The following is a 19,151-nucleotide window of genomic DNA, read 5'->3' on the forward strand; positions in this document are numbered from 1 at the left end:
TATTTCATTGAATTGGACAGGATACGCATCACAACCAAATTAACCTTCTCAAGTCCCCTAACTATGAAAAGCAAGATTGAAAACATATCAAAGGTCATTAAGTTCTTTGAAAATCATAAGCATTGACGAGGCATTCGTAACTATGAAAAGCATGATACTTCTGCCAAGGATTTACTTAACACGATCGTGACTAGCAGCCTTCACTACTTGTGAATATAAGTTCATAACGATTAGGTGAAACTCCCTTATACTCTAGCATCAAGTTCATGCATGCAAACTAAGTATGCATCCTCAATCAACACACATAAACAAGTTTTGATAACTCAGATAAGCAAATCACATTCAAGACTCAAGAAACAATAACTGGATGTAATCAATTCATATAAAACATATAATCATGGCTTCGAATTCACCTCTAACCAAAAATAAATTAGTTCCTTATGTCTTTGAAAACATAAAACCAAATTAAAAGCAACATTGAAACAAATCTAAGGATAAAATGCACCTAGAAACGCTCCAGCAATGGCAGATTCGACTCCAAGGGTCTCCTCTCCTTTCTTCCTTGCAAATCTGCGCACAAGTATGTATTTTCTGATGTTTTGGCTCTTGTATGTGTGGTGCACGAAATTGAGGTGGATGGTGTGGTGATTTGATGGTAGATGATAGAAGCATATTTATGCGACTGAGTTAGCTTGTTCTCATGCATTTATGTTGTTATTTCTTAGTTAATTATGTATTTTAAGCTATTTTCGTGTGTTTGTAGGTCCAAAGGGTTAATGTGGCAAAGAAGTGCATTTTGGAGCATTTTGGAGCATTTTTGGGCATGGAATGGATAACTTATGCTCGGAGCAAAAGGAATGGATGAAATTTGAAGTTTGTGCATCATCATCTCCCTATAAATAACCATTTTAGCACACTCATTTCACCCAACACATCCACTCATTTCTACCACCCAACACATTCACCTACCACTACATCCACTCATTTCACCCAACACATTCACCTACCACTACATCCACTCATTTCACCCAACACATCCACTCATTTCAACCACCCAACACATTCACCTACCACTACATCCACTCATTACCACCACCCACTACATCCTCTTCCTAGTTTATAAATACATTCATCCACCCTTCATCAAAGAGGGAGATCAATCCAAAACACACACACATCATCTACATAATTCTCCACTCTTTGCCGCATTCAATACAACCTTCATCTAAACACATCCATTCATCTTCACATCCATTCCTCCATACAAACAAACCTTCAAACACTTACCAACACCTTGTGTTGTAGCAAAGGAAGGGAAGGAAAGTGCTTGGACGTACTTGCTGTCCAACTTGATCGTTGGAGCGTTTAGGTGTTTTCTTTTTTTTGTTTCTAATGTTTAAATTCATTTCCTTTTGTTTTGTTGTAAATATGAGTGGCTAAAACCCTCTTGGCTAGGGGTGATTTCAAAGCCTTGATTATGTGTGCAATATAATTTGATAAATTCCAGTTATGAACTCTTGAATCGTGAATGCAATTGGCTTAACTATTTGATTGATAACTTATTTGTATTTGTTAATTAAGGGCCGACACTTAATTGGCATGCATAAATCCGTTGCTAGAATATAAGGAAGTTTCACATAATCGTTACAAAGTTATATTCACATGTAGTGAAGGTCGCTTATAAACGATCGCGTTAAGTTCAATTCCTAGCATGAGTGACATGATGTCATAGTTGCAAGTGCTTTGTCAATGCTTATGATTTTCATTAAACGTAATGATCTTTGATTGTATCTCTATTATGATGTCATGTAGGGAACTTTTGAAGAATGTTTTGGGTTGTCGAATGATGTCATCCAATCCAATAAAACAAGGAAAATCTGAGAGTTAATTAGTGATGTCACGGTTAATTTGGAGCATTGTCATTCATAATTCAATGAAGTAGTAACTGGAAATTAAGTTATTTGCATACATGTCATGTGTGGAGAAAAAGCCTCTAGCTATCCCATCCATCATCTTATTTCTCAAATTTGTTTTACAATCTGTCTAGTTTTTCGTACTTACTTGTTTGTTTGTTTCAACTTCATCCAAAACTCAATCCCCCTTTACTTTATTGTGTCTAATTAGTTAGAATCTGTTTTAATTTGTGTTTTTAAATGTTTTGATTCAAGTAAAAGTCAATTTTCGTCCAAAGTCATTCCTAGTGTCTAGTTTAAGTTTATTTAGTTGTTTTAAGCTGTTTTGAGTATTTTAAGTTTTCTTTGAGTCTTGTGAGTCTTGTTAAGTATTTTTAAGTTTAGTTTTATGTTTATGAGTCAGCGTAGAGGTTATTAGCAAGCCCTCCTAATCCCCAGTCCAGAACGATCCCTACTTACATTCTTTACTACAATTGATAAAAAAGGGTTAAATTTGTGTGTTAAGATAATTTTCGCATCAAGTTTTTGGCGCCGTTGCTGGGGATTAGCAAATTTGCTAATCCTTTATTATTTCTTTTTGTTTATTTTCATGTGTTTTTGTTCCTAGTTGCTGATTTTACTTGTTTTCTTGTTTTTGGTGGTTTATGACTTGAAGTTCTCAACCTGTTCATAAGAACATCTTTGACTTTGACGACGATTTTGAACGAACTTTGAGACGAGCAAGGAATCAACAAGATCCTCAACCATCTCAACCTGCACCAGATCTTGAAGAAGACAAAGTAGAAGAGCAAGAGGAGGCCACGGCAAGGACTTTTGAAGAAGTCCAAGATATGGCAGTAGACAATCGAACAATCAAGGAGCTTTCCGCTTCGGGATTGGACAATGCTCTGCCTTTATGCATTCAATATCCAAGGGCGGCCCAAAACAAGACCGAGGAGTTCGAATTAAAGTCCAGTTTATTGCATCATATTCCTAAGTTCCATGGGTTGTCCATGGAAGATCCTAATAAACATTTGAAGGAGTTCGAGGTTGTTTGTTCGAGCATGACCCCTGTGAATGTTGATGGGAGCATTCTGAAAATGAAGGCTTTTCCCTTTTCTCTCTTGGAAAAGGCTAAAGATTGGTTGTACGAGCTAGCCCCCGGAACTGTCACATCATGGGAGAGTATGAAACGGGCATTTTTGGAGAAGTTTTTCCCAACTTCTCGAGTCATTCTACTACGCAAAAGGATTAGTGGCATTCAACAAAACCAAGGTGAATCCTTTCCCACTTACTATGAGTATTTTAAAACCCTTGTTGCTTCATGTCCACAGCACCAGATGAAGGAAGAGCTTATTCTTCAATATTTCTACAAAGGGCTTCTACCAATTGAACGCCAAATGTTAGACGCCTTAGCGGGAGGAGCTTTGGTGGACAAAACACCCATGGATGCCAAGACCTTAATTGCTAATCGAGCATTGAATGCCCAACAATATGAAGGCGTTGGTCAAAGAGACAACCCACGGCAGCAACAAGTTAATGAGGTAAGTGCTATTTCCGAACTTCAAAATCAAATGGCTAATCTTACTACTCTTCTTTCACAGGTGGTTGAAAAACCAAAAGAACAAAGTGTAGCTGCTTGTGGCGTGTGCTCAATGAATGGACATCTTACGGATAAGTGCCCTCAATTGATTGAGAACGGAGGGTGGGAATCTGCCAATGCCGTGGGTTGTGGGAGTTAAAACTAACCAAGGAATGATCCGTTCTCGAATACATACAATCCAGGTTGGAGAGATCATCCAAATTTCAAATGGAGGGAGCCCCAACAAACCCAACAACAAAGTGCATTCAGACAACAACCTCCGGGATTCTATCAAAAGCCGTATGCACTCACACAACCCCAAACACAACCTGCCCAAAATAACTCAGGTTCATCTTTTGATAATGCTCAAGTTATTCAGTTACTAACTACGTTGGCAAAGGGTCAAGAAAATCAAGCCAAAGATATGCATAATTACACCAAGGAAGTGCAAAATTAAGCTCGAGAGGTGACTGAATTGAAGAGACAGATGGGACAAATGGCTGAGTTCATGGGGCAATTTAGTAGAGAGCCAGGTAAGTTACCTAGTTCGACGAATGTGAATCCAAAGGGAGGCTTCGAATCTGCCAAAGCCATCACCTTGCGAAGTGGACAAGAAGTTGGATCTGATCCCAGCCCATCTAAATCCAATCAAAAGAAGGATGAAAAGATGCAATCTGAGGAGAAAGAGCAAGGCCTGCCCTAGACAAAGATTGAGAAATCTTTGCCGCAACCACTTACACACCCTAATTCGACCACCAAAGGTAAGTTGGGTTCAAATTCAATGACTTCTAATTCCATTCCAACCAATGCACCCTTTCCTAGCAGGCTTATGCAATCAAAGAAGGATGAGAGTGACAAAGACATCCTTGGCACATTTAGAAAGGTGCAAGTCAACATTCCACTTCTAGAAGCAATTAAACAAGTCCCCAAGTATGCTAAGTTCCTGAAGGAGTTGTGCACTACAAGGAAGAGGGCTTCAAACAAAGAGGTGGTAAGGGTAAGTGAGAATGTCTCAGCTGTGTTGTAATGAAAACTACCTCCCAAGTGCAAAGATCCAGGCAATTTTACAATTCCTTGTGTTATAGGAAATACTCGTTTTGAATTTGCCATGTTAGATCTAGGTGCATCAATAAATGTCATGCCTTATTCAATATATGCATCTATGAACTTGGGAGAATTAAAAAATGATGGAGTGATCATTCAACTGGCTGATAGATCTAATGCGTATCCAAAAGGTGTTTTGGAAGATGTTTTAGTGCAGGTGAATCACCTAGTCTTTCCGGCGGACTTCTACGTGCTTGAAATGGAAGACTCGAACCATTCCTCTCAATTACCAATATTACTTGGCCGACCATTCATGAAGACTACCCGTACAAAGATAGATGTATTCAAGGGAACATTGACCATGGAATTTGATGGGGAAGTTATTGATTTCAATATTACTGATGCTATGAGATATCCTCATGATGGTCACTCTTGTTTCTCTATTAATGTGATTGACTCTTGGGCGCAGGAATTCCTTGATGATTTGAATGAGGATGCACTTGAAAAGACTCTCACATAAAGCATTGGACTAAAAAACGAAGGGTTAGCACTTAGGCATGCACACGGCAACAACAAGGAACATATTACCGTGCCTATTCAAGAAGAATTGGTGGAGATGGTTGCTGCCCTAAAGTCAAATCCAAGGCATATTGGTAAGTCTCCTAACCTAATTTCAATTCCCATTTCGACTAACAAGTTGCTTCCTTCTGTAATCCAGCCCCCTTCCCTAGAGCTTAAACCATTGCCTAGCCATTTGAAATATGTGTTTTTGGGAGAGCAAGAGACGCTGCCCGTCATCATCTCTTCTTCACTCACTGCACAAGAGGAGGACAAGTTGGTGAGGGTGCTTCGGGAATACAGAACTGCCATTGGGTGGACATTGGCCGATATCAAGGGAATTAGCCCTACCACTTGCATGCATCGAATACTCTTGGAAGAAGGAGCCAAACCATCTAGAAAAGCACAACGCCGGCTCAATCCACCTATGATGGACGTTGTGAAGAAGGAAATCATCAAGCTACTAGATTGTAGAGTGATTTACCCAATTTCTGATAGACATTGGGTCTTGCCGGTCCAAGTTGTTCCTAAGAAGTCTGGAGTCACTGTGGTAAAAAATGAAGATAATGAGCTTGTGCCCACCCGAATCCAAACCGGATGGAGAGTTTGTATTGACTATCGGAAGCTCAACGCTACGATAAGAAAAATCACTTCCCGCTGCCCTTTATTGATCAAATGTTGGAAAGGTTAGTCGGTCATTCATTTTATTATTTTCTTGATGGCTATTCGGGTTATAATCAGATTGTGATAGCTCCCGATGACCAAGAAAAGACTACCTTCACATGTCCCTTTGGTTCCTTTGCTTATCGACGAATGCCATTTGGGCTATGCAACGCACCAGCCACATTTCAAAGGTGTATGGTAAGTATTTTCTCAGAATTTGTGGAAAAGATCATTGAAGTGTTTATGGATGACTTTAGTGTCTTTGGTGACTCATTTGATGCATGCTTGAATAATCTTACTTTGATCTTACAACGATGCATCGAAACTAATCTTGTCTTGAATTGGGAAAAGTGCCATTTTATGGTAAAACAAGGTATAGTTTTGGGGCATATCATATTAGAAAAAGGGATTGAGGTTGATAAATCTAAAATAGATCTTGTACGTCACTTACCCTCTCCCACTTCGGTGAGGGAGGTTCGTTCTTTTCTCGGCCATGCAGGATTTTATAGGAGATTCATCAAGGATTTCTCAAAAATCGCCCAACCCCTTTGCCGTTTACTCCAAAAGGAAGTAGCCTTCGAGTTCAATGATAGGAGCATATTTATGCGACTTAATTGGCTTGTTCTCGTGCATATATGTTATGTTTCGTTAGCTATTTTAGTGTTTAAAGTTACTTTTGTGTGTTTTCAGATTCTAAAGGCAAAGTATGCATTTTGGAGCCTTTTGGAGCAAAATGGAGCTTGGAATGATTATCACATGCTTGGAGCAAAATGAATGGATGAATTGAAGACTTGAAGAAATTAGGATTCCTAATCAACGAAGGATTCCTAATTGACGAAGGATTCCTAATTGAAGAAGGATTCCTAATTAAAGATGGATTCCTAATCACATGAGGATTCCTACTCCAACACGGATTCCTACTTGAAGTAGGAAAGTTAAGCCAAGGTTTCTTATTTTGGTTTGACCTTTCCTAATCCTAATTATCCCTATGTTCCAGCAACTTTGAAGGCCTTTTAAGCATTCTAGGACACAAATTACACATTCCTTGCATAGTCCTCATTCTTGCCGCACCTTTCCCACCTTCCCTCTTCCTTGCCGTGCAAGGGAGGGAGTTATTTCCTATTTCCTTGCTTGTAAACACCTTCCTAATCTGTTTTAGGTTAGTGCCGCACCTTTTGGCTAATTTCCCTTAAGTTTCTGATTTAATTTCTTATTTCTAGAAGCTTTTGACTTAATTTCTGTTTACCAAAATAGTCTAGGGTTTTTAATTTCCTAATCCCTTTAAATAAACATCCTTGTGCAGCCACAAACATCCCCATTCATCCAGAAAATAACCATTCACGCCAGAAACCATTCTCCATCTTCAACAGCCCCATTCCTTCATCATTCACCCAAATTTCTGCCACAAAACCACCCTAGCGGCACCACCCATCAACCCTAAACACTTCCATACATCCTCCATCCATTCTACATCATTCAAATACCCAAGAACCTACCCATAGTCCCTGTGCCGCAGCAAAGGAGAGGAAGAAGAAGTACTTGAAGTTTTTAGCCGTTCAACATCGAATCATTGGAATATTTAGGTGTTCTCTTTCTTATATTTAGAATGTATGAATATGTTTTCCTTTGTTTTGTGAACATGAGGAACTAAGCCTTTTGGCTAGGGGGTTATTCAATACCATGATTATGCTTGCAAGATGAATTGATTACGTCTAATTGTTATTTCATGAATTGTGAATGCAATTTGCTTAACCGATTGATTGATGACTTATTTTTGTGTGTTAATTAAGATGGCCAACTTAGTTTTCATGCAGGAATTTGAAGCAAAAACATAAGGAAGTTTCACCTAATAGTTACAACTTTATGTTTGCAAGTAGTGAAGGTCGCTTATAAAAGATCGTGTTAAGTGAATTCTTGGCGAACGTTTCATGCTTTTCATAGTAACAATTGCCTCGTCAATGCTTATAGTTTTCATGAAGCTTAATGATCTTTGATTGTATCTTTATTGTGCTTTTTACGTAAGGAACTTTTAGAGAATGTTTTGAGTTGTTGCATGTGCATTCCCATCCAATTCACTAATTTTAGGAAAACTTGAAGGTTAAAAAAGTGCTATCACAGTTAACCTAGGGCGTTGAGATTCATAATTCATTGAAAGAAACAATTGGAAATCAAAGTTGAATGCAAGTATATCATGTGTGGAGAAGAACCCTCTAGTTAATCTATCACCCATCAATTTACTTAACTTTGTCTTAAAATCTGTTTACTTTGTTCTTTCTTTGTTTTAATTAATTTCGTCCAAAATCAAACCCACCTTATTTCTTTGAGTCATATTACTTAGAACTTGTCTTAGAATATGTTTTTAGGTGTTTTAGGTCATTAGGAAACCAAAATTCGTCCAAGTTGTGGTAGAGTCCCAAAACTGCCCAGAAAGTGGTTTTTAGGCAGTTTTGAGTGTTTGGTTGCTGTTTTGATTCTTTTGGTTCGTTTTAGTGTTTTAGAGTTTAGTTTTGCATTCTTTGAGTCTAGTTTCGTATTTTAAACTTTGTTTTACAGATTTGAGTCAGTTTAGAGTGTTTTAGCAATCCCTCCTAATCCCCGGTTTAAGAACGATCCCTACTTATCCATACTACAATTGTCAACAAGAGGGTTAATTTGTGTGTTTAGTTAATTTACGTATCATTCAACAAGGAGTGTGAGACCACTTTCAAAACCCTCAAGGACATGTTTACTTCGGCCCCCATCATCATGTCACCAGATTAGAGTCTTCCATTTGAGCTAATGTGTGATGCATCCGATTATGCCATTGGTGCTGTTTTAGGCCAAATAAGGAACAAACAGCCCCACGTCATCCACTACGCTTCCCGGACACTAAATGATGCTCAATTGAATTATTCTACCACTGAAAAAGAACTTCTTGCAGTTGTATTTGCTTTAGATAAATTTCGTTCATACTTACTTGGCACTAACGTGATTGTATATTCTGACCATGCAGCGTTGAAGTACCTCCTCAACAAGAAGGAGGCCAAACCAAGGCTGATTCGTTGGATGCTCTTACTTCAAGAGTTCAACATTGAAATAAAAGACAAAAAGGGGAGTGAAAACGTGGTGGCTGACCACCTCAGCCGTTTGGTGCATGAGGAGGACTCCTTACCCATTCTAGAGACCTTCCCTGACGAGCAATTGATGTCCCTAGAGGTAAGTGAGCCCTGGTATGCTGATTTGGTCAATTATTTGGTCACAAAACAAGTTCTTAGCACTCTAGATAAGTATAGGCATGATAAACTTAGAAATGATGCACGATTTTATGTGTGGGATGATCCATATTTGTAGAAGCATTGTCCTAATCAGATTATTCGTAGATGTGTGCACAATTCTGAGTTTAATTCAATTCTTTCATTTTTCCATAGTTATGTATGTAGGGGTCATTTTAGCACCCAAAGGACAACCCTTAAGGTTTTAGAGAGTGGTTTCTATTGGCCTACATTGTTTAAGGATGCTAGAACATTTTGTATAATTTGTGATAGATGCCAAAGAACAGGTACAATCGGTGCCAAAGACCAAATGCCGCAAATCCCTATCTTTAATGTGGAGATCTTTGATGTATGGGGTATGGATTTCATGGGACCCTTTCCGCCCTCATATGGTTTTACTTATATTTTGCTAGCCGTTGATTATGTGTCGAAATGGGTGGAAGCCAAAGCCACCCATACTAACGATTCTAGAGTGGTGGCAGATTTTATCAAGGCTAACATCTTTTCCAGATTTGGCATGCCGAGGGTGTTCATAAGCGATGGAAGCTCCCACTTTTGCAATCGCACCATTGAGGCGCTGTTTAAAAAGTACAATGTGAAGCATCGGGTTTCCATGCCATACCACCCTCAAACAAGTGGCCAAGCTGAAGTCTCGAATAGAGAAATCAAGCAAATCTTGGAAAAGATTGTTAGGCCAAACCGGAAGGATTGGAGCTTGCGTTTAGATGATGCACTATGGGCATATCGCATTGCCTACAAAACACCTCTAGGGATGTCTCCATTTCGACTAATCTACAGCAAGCCATGTCACCTACCTGTGGAACTGGAGCACAAAGCGCACTGGGCTGTGAAAACATTCAATTTGGACTTAGATGCTGCTGGAATGAATATGAAGCTTCAACTGAATGAACTTGAGGAGATACGGAATGAAGCCTATGAGAATGCACGAATTTACAAGGAGAAAACAAAGGCGTTTCATGACAAAATGATTCGGGGAAAAACATTCTCAATTGGACAGAAAGTGCTACTATTCAATTCTCATCTACGATTGTTCCCTGGTAAGTTACGGTCTAAGTGGATTGGGCTATTTGTTGTCACTAATGTTTTTCCCCATGGTGCAGTCCAAGTTAAAAGCCTAAGGAATGGCGATGAATTCAAAGTGAACGGGCATCGTCTGAAGCTATACTGTGAGAGTGATTTGGGGCAGACTGTGGAAGAAATCCCACTCAGTGCCGTGGGCCCTATTCAAGCTTAGAAGGAAGTTTCATCCGGTTGCAAGACGTTAAAGCAAGCGCTTCTTGGGAGGCAACCCATGTTTTGCATTCCTAAAAACCTTCCCTTTTCTGCAATTTTATTTTGCCATAATTGTCATTTTTATTTGTTGCTTGTTTAATTGTTTTTGGTGTGAGTTTATTTTTGAAACATTGACAGATATGCAAGGTATTTTACATTAAAATTCGTTGAAAATGAACAGGAGGTAGAAAAATACAAGAGGGAGCCTTTACAAAGGCTGCTTAAGAGAAGTCTCAGTAGTCGACGGAGCATCAGCAGTCGTCAGAGCCACAGAAGGAGGAGGTATCAGAGGTTGATCATTTGGAGCTTCACTACGTGGTACAGCCTCAGAAGACGAAGGCAAATGTTGTTGGAACAAACCCACAAACCTCTGATGATCAAGTAAAATCTGACCATCAGATTCCTGCATCTGGTCAATCTTCCTCTTCATGTTTGTAGCATAGTTATGTGCAAGCTTGTGCAACTGTTTATTCTCATGCTTGAGCCCTCTAATCTCCTGTTTGAGACTCATCACTTCAGCCGCCAATGATTCAACTTGACGGGTTCGAGCAAATAGACGTTGGGCCATATTGGACACAGAACCTACACACTGCACACTGAGAGCCAAAGAATCCTTAACAGCCAACTCATCAAATCGTTTGGAAAAAAGTCTGTTATCTTTGGGAGTGACAAGGTTCCGGGCGACCATCGCGGCGGTCATATCATTTTTCATCACCGAATCCCCAACGGTAAGAGGACCAGTAAGGGATATGAAGGATGGGCGCCATATGTTGTCTAGAAAAGGCGGGACTGCCTCTTCACCAAGGTTCAAGTCAAAACGACGGTCGGAAGGGCAAGACATTTTTAGAGGTGTTAAAGAAAGAAGAGGTCGGACAAGTCAAGATCGTAGAAGTGCAAGAAGGGAGTTTCTACAGGCAAAAATTCAAGTGTGCTTTGAACATCCTGCATACCTCTATAAAAATCAGCACTCGACGGGATTTCAAAGATCGAAGAGGCGAGCTTAGAAATCGAAGAGGCCAACTCAAAAATCAAAGAGGCGCTAGCTTTCTCAAAAGCTAGGCTTGCTCAGATATCGAAGAGGCATCTGCTTTTCCAGACGTGTCAGTATCTGTCACATGCAGAGTCAGCTTTGCAGAAATCACGGGCAATTTGTCAAAGCGCCGATTCCAGATATCGAAGAGGCACTTGCTTTTCCAGACATGTCAGCGCCTGTCACATGCACACTTAGCCTTGCAAAAATTACAGGCAATCTGTTGAAGATTTCTGGTGACGTAGAAAGCACGTGAAGAATTACTATTCAATCATCCAACGGTTGCCGACAAGAGTGAAAGAATAATACCGGTTATTAATTCATATAAATGTTAACCTTCACCCTCCCTTGCAATGCAGACATACATAACCCTTCTTCTCCGAGAATGCCTTCCCAACAAAGCCTCTCGAGTCACTCAGTGTTCCTTATTCCCTCGGATACCTCTGCAAACAACTCATTCAAAGCAAAAGTATTTCATATCATGAAGGTTGAAAGCAAGAGTATCTCATATCATGCTTTCTCCTTGTCCTTCTCCTTGTCGTTGTTTTGGGACAAGGAGAAAGAGAGCAATCAGCCATCACTTGGTATCAATCTTCCGATCTGGAACTGACTGCCTGGAACCCCTTCCTGATTGCTTACCTAGCCTTGCTCTCGAGTACTCATCTTCATCATTTTATGCTTCCTCTTCGTCTACCACATCTGCCTGGGGAACAGATAAGGGAAGTGAAAATGATACCTCGAAGCATGTGGAGACAATTTGCCAATTCATCCTCAGCTAGGGACAAGGAGAAAGAAAGCAAGAGGTGGGCACTTGGAAAGATTGAAGAAAGAAACAGACCATCACCTCTACCTCGTGCCTACCTGCCGTGCAGAAGAAACAGCAGAGAAGAATGCAGACTGCACAACCAAGGAACTCTAATATTCCTTGCTCAGAATTCCAAACCAGTTCAAGATCAACGCTGTGGAAAGTCAACAAGATCATCTATCTCCAAAACCAGATTTGCGTTCTTAAACTCTACTCTGTCTGGTTTTTACTTTGCTATACTTGCAATGTTTATTCGTTGTTTGTTTGTTTGCTTGTTTTTGTGTGAGTTTATGCTTAAAACATTGATGACAATGTTTGATTTAAGTGTGGGGGGGGGGGGGTAGCTATTGTTTTGCATGAAATTCGTAGGAGTTTATCACCCATTACTTCTAGTGTTGTTCCTTGCTATTTTTAAGTGTTTTTAAATTGTTTTGGAGTGTTTTACTGTGTTTTGACATAAAAATCCGAAAATCTCATAAAAATTTGAAAAATTGTTTTGAAAAACCTAAAAAGAGTTGTTTTTGTGTGTCTATTTGTGTCTTAGGGTACCTTCCAACACAATGATGAGGATTTGGTTTTTAATTACATGACTGTTAAAGAGAATTATAAACATGGATAAAAATTTGATTTACTCTTTGGTGTATGCTTGGTTGTGGTTATAATTTATGAATTCACATGCAATCATAAAGAAAAAAAAAATCAGTTTTTGTAACATGCTTGAAAGAAGGAACTTAAATGAACGCTACAACCTTGTGAGACTTGAGCCTAAACGTTTATTTGGAGAGTTAATAATCTGTGCATCATTGTTTTCTAAAGTCATTGCATGATCTCATTATTCTTTGCTTGGTTGCTACTTAGAAGGCGTTTCATCATTTAGTTCCAAATGCTAGAACTCATGCCTATTTCATTCAAAGCATGCTATTGATTTGCATAACACATATTCAAGATGAAGTTGTGTAGTGACCACCAAAGCCAAATTGCCGTGCCCTTATTTCTTTATGTGTTTAAGTTTAACCCCGTTGAGCCTTGTTAAGCCTATGTTCTTTGTTAATCCACACTATCATCCATACCCTTGTTCTAGGACCATCCATACCCTTGTTCTTAAAGCATAGTAAAGCATGACTTAAAATGAACTTTTTATTTTTAATTTTTTTTTATTTTTTTTATCAATGTATTGCAGAAAGCAAGTGTGGGGGAAGTGATTCTTGTGTGTGTATGTGTGTGCCAAAGTCCTTAATAAGGCACGGGTAAAAAAAAAAAAAAAAAAAAGAGTGAAAAAAAAAAAAAAAGTTTGTTAAAAAAAAAAGGGGTCCAAAACATTGAATTTGGACCTAAGTGTTGCATGAATCTTCCCTTTGTATTTAAAAGTTGATTTCTGCATTCTAAAGTGAATTCTAAGTTTCAATTTCATTACTTTGCTTGCTATTGCTTTAAGAACGTTTGTTATCCCTATCATTTCTTTGTTAGCCATTACCTTTAGCCCCGTTACAACCTTTGACTTCTATCTTGAGTGTTATGTGTTTCAATTTGTGGAGTTTGAAGTTGGTATGAGCATATGGTGTCACTGGTTCTCGCATCTAAGTAGTAGCATTCCATTCATGAGATCATTACTAAACATGCTTAATAACTCCAAAAAATTGCTTTCTTTGTTTTAACACATGTGAGTCCTAGTCTTTCATGTTTACATTAATCTTCTCACATGTGTAGGGTGTGTAGTCAGAAAATGTGTGAGAAAATAGAGAGTATCTTGTAAGAAATTGAGCAAATTCTCTAAGGCATGTTACTACATTCAAAACATCGTTTTAATTGGTTAATTGTGAACTAGTAAGTGGTGACTGTGATTAAGTATGTGCTCAAGTGTAAAGATGACCAAAATCTGTGGGAATGATGATTTTTAACATGCATGTTTCATTAAAAATCCCTGAGTCAAATGTTGGAAGGTCTAGGTTGTGTTTTGTTTGTTTCGTTTGTTTTTTTTTGCTCGAGGACTAGCAAAAGTTAAGTGTGGGGGAATTTGATAGAAGCATATTTATGCGACTGAGTTAGCTTGTTCTCATGCATTTATGTTGTTATTTCTTAGTTAATTATGTATTTTAAGCTATTTTCGTGTGTTTGTAGGTCCAAAGGGTTAATGTGGCAAAGAAGTGCATTTTGGAGCATTTTTGGGCATGGAATGGATAGCTTATGCTTGGAGCAAAAGGAATGGATGAAATTTGAAGTTTGTGCATCATCATCTCCCTATAAATAACCATTTTAGCACACTCATTTCACCCAACACATCCACTCATTTCTACCACCCAACACATTCACCTACCACTACATCCACTCATCTCACCCAACACATTCACCTACCACTACATCCACTCATTTCACCCAACACATCCACTCATTTCAACCACCCAACACATTCACCTACCACTACATCCACTCATTACCACCACCCACTACATCCTCTTCCTAGTCTATAAATACATTCATCCACCCTTCATCAAAGAGGGAGATCAATCCAAAACACACACACATCATCTACATAATTCTCCACTCTTTGCCGCATTCAATACAACCTTCATCTAAACACATCCATTCATCTTCACATTCATTCCTCTATACAAACAAACCTTCAAACACTTACCAACACCTTGTGTTGTAGCAAAGGAAGGGAAGGAAAGTGCTTGGACGTACTTGCTGTCCAACTTGATCGTTGGAGCGTTTAGGTGTTTTCTTTCTTTTGTTTCTAATGTTTAAATTCATTTCCTTTTGTTTTGTTGTAAATATGAGTGGCTAAACCCCTCTTGGCTAGGGGGGATTTCAAAGCCATGATTATGTGTGCAATATAATTTGATAAATTCCAGTTATGAACTCTTGAATCGTGAATGCAATTGGCTTAACTATTTGATTGATAACTTATTTGTATTTGTTAATTAAGGGTCGACACTTAATTGGCATGCATAAATCCGTTGCTAGAATATAAGGAAGTTTCACATAATTGTTACAAAGTTATATTCACATGTAGTGAAGGTCGCTTATAAACGATCGCGTTAAGTTCAATTCCTAGCATGAGTGACATGATGTCATAGTTGCAAGTGCTTTGTCAATGCTTATGATTTTCATTAAACGTAATGATCTTTGATTGTATCTCTATTATGATGTCATGTAGGGAACTTTTGAAGAATGTTTTGGGTTGTCGAATGATGTCATCCAATCCAATAAAACAAGGAAAATCTGAGAGTTAATTAGTGATGTCACGGTTAATTTGGAGCATTGTCATTCATAATTCAATGAAGTAGTAACTGGAAATTAAGTTATTTGCATACATGTCATGTGTGGAGAAAAAGCCTCTAGCTATCCCATCCATTATCTTATTTCTCAAATTTGTTTTACAATCTGTCTAGTTTTTCATACTTACTTGTTTGTTTGTTTCAACTTCATCCAAAACTCAGTCCCCCTTTACTTTATTGTGTCTAATTAGTTAGAATCTGTTTTTATTTGTGTTTTTAAATGTTTTGATTCAAGTAAAAGTCAATTTTCGTCCAAAGTCATTCCTAGTGTCTAGTTTAAGTTTATTTAGTTGTTTTAAGCTATTTTGAGTATTTTAAGTTTGCTTTGAGTTTTGTGTGTCTTGTTAAGTATTTTTAAGTTTAGTTTTATGTTTATGAGTCAGCGTAGAGGTTATTAGCAAGCCCTCCTAATCCTCGGTCCAGAACGATCCCTACTTACATTCTTTACTACAATTGATAAAAGAAGTTAAATTTGTGTGTTAAGATAATTTTCGCATCAGTAGAGGGCGGTGGATCTGAAATAGGCGCATAATGATGTATTTATAGGGCTAGGTGAAGGAAAAATTTTGTCCTAGCTAAGAACATGTGAGAATATTTGAACACATATGCAAACTATTAACACATTAAAGTAGGCATGCATTCAAAAACAATTCTAAAACCCATGACTTTCAAAGCTTAGTGAATGGTGAACCACAAGACTCTTTAACAACATTAAAGAGAAAGAAGGTTTTAGAGATTCATTACCCTTGAAGCTCATCCTTGTTTACACAAGGGATTCACCCAAGTGGAGGGCCTTCAAGTCACCTCCTAGCTCCTTGGATCTTCCTTGTGATTTTCTTCCTTTTGATGCTCCTTTGCTCCTTGAGGATGTGAGGAAAGGATCTCCAAAAACACCAAGGATTTGGTGTCTCTAAGTCTCCACACCAAGGATGAGGTGTGAAGATGAAATGGATGACTTAGAGAAGAAAAGATTGCTAGCTATATCTTCTCTAAGTGGCCGGCCTCCTTTAGAGAAAAAGAGAGAAAATGTTTCTCATCTTTGCCTCAAGAAAACCCTAATGAGGTAAAAGCTATAAAGATGCTTTTATATCTCTTTTCTTAGGTGAGTGGCAAACTTGCAATTAAGCAAAAGTTACCACTCCCTCACTATGGCCGGCCTCTTTTAAGTGATTGGGCTATTTGCCCATATTTGTTTTAGTTGTCATACAACTTAAACATAATGGGCCTAGTGGACCAAACCCGTTTGGACCCCGAAGCCCAAAGCTAACTTAAAAGCCCAATACGAACCTTTCGTATAATTAATCAACTAATTAATTAACCTTGACCATATTTCAATTAAACCATTTAATTACTTATCCATTTCATTTATATTTCTTCACTTTCATCCTTACTCGGTGTACGATCCATTAGGTTCTAATTAGCGAGGCAGTGGGCGATTGTTACTCTTAACGATCGATTGTGAATTGAAACTACATTTCAATTCTCCCTTTGATTAAGATTAGTGTTTGTTAATTTTCAGGGCTTCCACAAACCTTGAGTGACACCTAGCAGCATGTCATGGCTACCCAAGCTAAATAGAATTGGTTGGAGAACCTATCCAGTTACAATTACAATGCAATACGGTCCTTCTTTAATACAATACTCTTAATCACATTGTTTGAGTGATAGTTTGTATCATGTCTACTATCCAATGTGATACTTCTCTATATGATTCAATTGAATATGATTTGGAACATACTTCCTAAGTCATATTTGTATGCTTTGGCCAAAGACTCCCGAATCATATCTTAGAGTATTCTCCTTCCACCATGGAAGGTTAGAGATTCCTTGTTGTGCATTCATATGCCTACATGACTAGATAGCTTGACCCCAACAATGCCGTGGACACTCTCGATGGAATGCCTTTGACATGATCAAAGATCAAGGACCTAACCATTAGACATTTATGATACCTCAGGTCAAAGGACTACTTTGTATATTGCAACTTACGAGTTCTTACATGACATGTATGTTCGAACTCTCTTTTGATCGTTGTTCAGTGTACTCAATTACTCTTTCAATCACCTATGTGTTTGTCTTAGTGTCCAACACTAAATGACTTGAGACTAGTCATACTCACGCTTGAGTTGACATAACACATACTAACCTTACCGGATTGTCAATGCCCAATTGGCAATCCTATGGCTAGGAACGTTTTAGGAATGAACATAAGAGAAAGGTCTCGTTAATCTAACTTAAATAAATCACTTCTCTCTTAGATCAAATACATTCCTTGGATTCCCTTATTGCTTAAACACATGATACAATAAATAGTGATTAACAATAAGCTTTGCCCTTCATTAAACATATAATAGTTTAATATAATAAGTATTCCAAAAGCTATTACATCAAATGAGTGGCTTTGTGGGCATACTTCCAACACTAGGTGCGGCACAATCCCTAAGGATTAGGATAGGTTCCTGAAATCAAAGTGGGACAAGGTTTATGTAACCAAAACCCAAGTGGAATGGGTTAAAACAATCAGAAACCAAAAAGGATTAGGTTAGAAAGGTGCGGCACAAATTCCTGCAAGGAAAGGCATAAATTTGGCCTAATTCAAGAGGGAAAAGGATTAGGGTTGTAGGTTCTAGAGCTTCTAGAAGAGGGGGAGGCGCCAGATTTGTAGGGACTTCTAGAAAGGATGTTTCAGCACCAATTTAGGGGTTCTAGAAGGATAAGGGTGCAGCATAAATGTAGGGAAAGGATAAGCCTTCTAGAAATCAGATATTTAGGTCATCTTGCAGCTAGATTTAAGGCACAAACTGATTTAGATAAGATAAGATAGGATAAGACTAGATTAGGAGAGGATAAGATAAGATTGGATAAGGTTTTGGATAATGTTCCTTCTTTTTAGCTGATTCCTTATCTTCTTTGTCTTGGAATTATTTTCTTCATATTTTCAGCACATTCCTAGCCTCTTGAACTTCAAATTCGTCCATCCATCTTGCTCTATTCATAAGCTATCCATTTGATGCCCAAAACTGCCTCAAAATGCTCCAAATTGCACTTTCTTGCCAACTTTGTCAATTGGACCTACAAACACACGAAATTAGCTTAAAACACTATAATAAGTACAAACTAATTATGAAAATGCAAGAAAACAAGCTAACTAAGTCGCATAAATATGCTCCTATCAACTTCTAATGCCAACTCAAGCAACTCATGTCCCGCAGCCATGTAAGTCATGACTACTGGCTCGACTTCCAATGAAGAGCAGCTGGCTCAAATAAGTGAAGCAATTGCAAGGCTAACAAGAATTGTTGAAGAAAAGGACTTGCAAATTGTTACGCTCGTTAATCGTCTGAAGATGCAACATGATGACAAAGCTGACCCAAAGGTTGATCCACCAAAGGAGGAAACCGACGAAAAGGAAGAACCTCTGGTGGAGAAAGCGGAGAAGAAGCTGGACTAAGTAACAACGCTCATGGGATCTCTCTCTATCCAGCAGCTACAGGAGATAATCACTAGCACTATCAAGGCGCAATACCAAGAAAGCCCGCATGACTCCGTGCTGCACTCAAAGCCCTACTTCAAGAAGATTGACACCTTGAGGATGCCAAGGGGTTATCAGCCACCAAAGTTTATGCAATTCGATAGAAAGGGCAATCTAAAACAACATATTGCTTATTTCATCGAAACTTACAACAACGCTGGGACAGAGGGAGACTACCTCGTCAAGCAGTTCATGCACTCGCTGAAAGGTAATGCCTTTGACT

The 19,151-nt window shown here is 38.5% G+C and overlaps 1 long non-coding RNA gene across 1 annotated transcript in view; it reads right to left on the reverse strand.

The window, feature by feature from the left end:
* Positions 1–331: 331 nt before the first annotated feature.
* Positions 332–19,151, reverse strand: part of LOC126589435 (uncharacterized) — a 36,184-nt gene continuing 17,364 nt past the window's right edge. The window contains exon 2 of the long non-coding RNA XR_007611833.1: positions 332–413. This is a non-coding gene — a long non-coding RNA (uncharacterized LOC126589435). The remainder of the gene's footprint in view (positions 414–19,151) is intronic.

Source organism: Malus sylvestris, chromosome 11 (assembly GCF_916048215.2).
Source record: "Malus sylvestris chromosome 11, drMalSylv7.2, whole genome shotgun sequence".
NCBI lineage: Eukaryota > Viridiplantae > Streptophyta > Magnoliopsida > Rosales > Rosaceae > Malus > Malus sylvestris.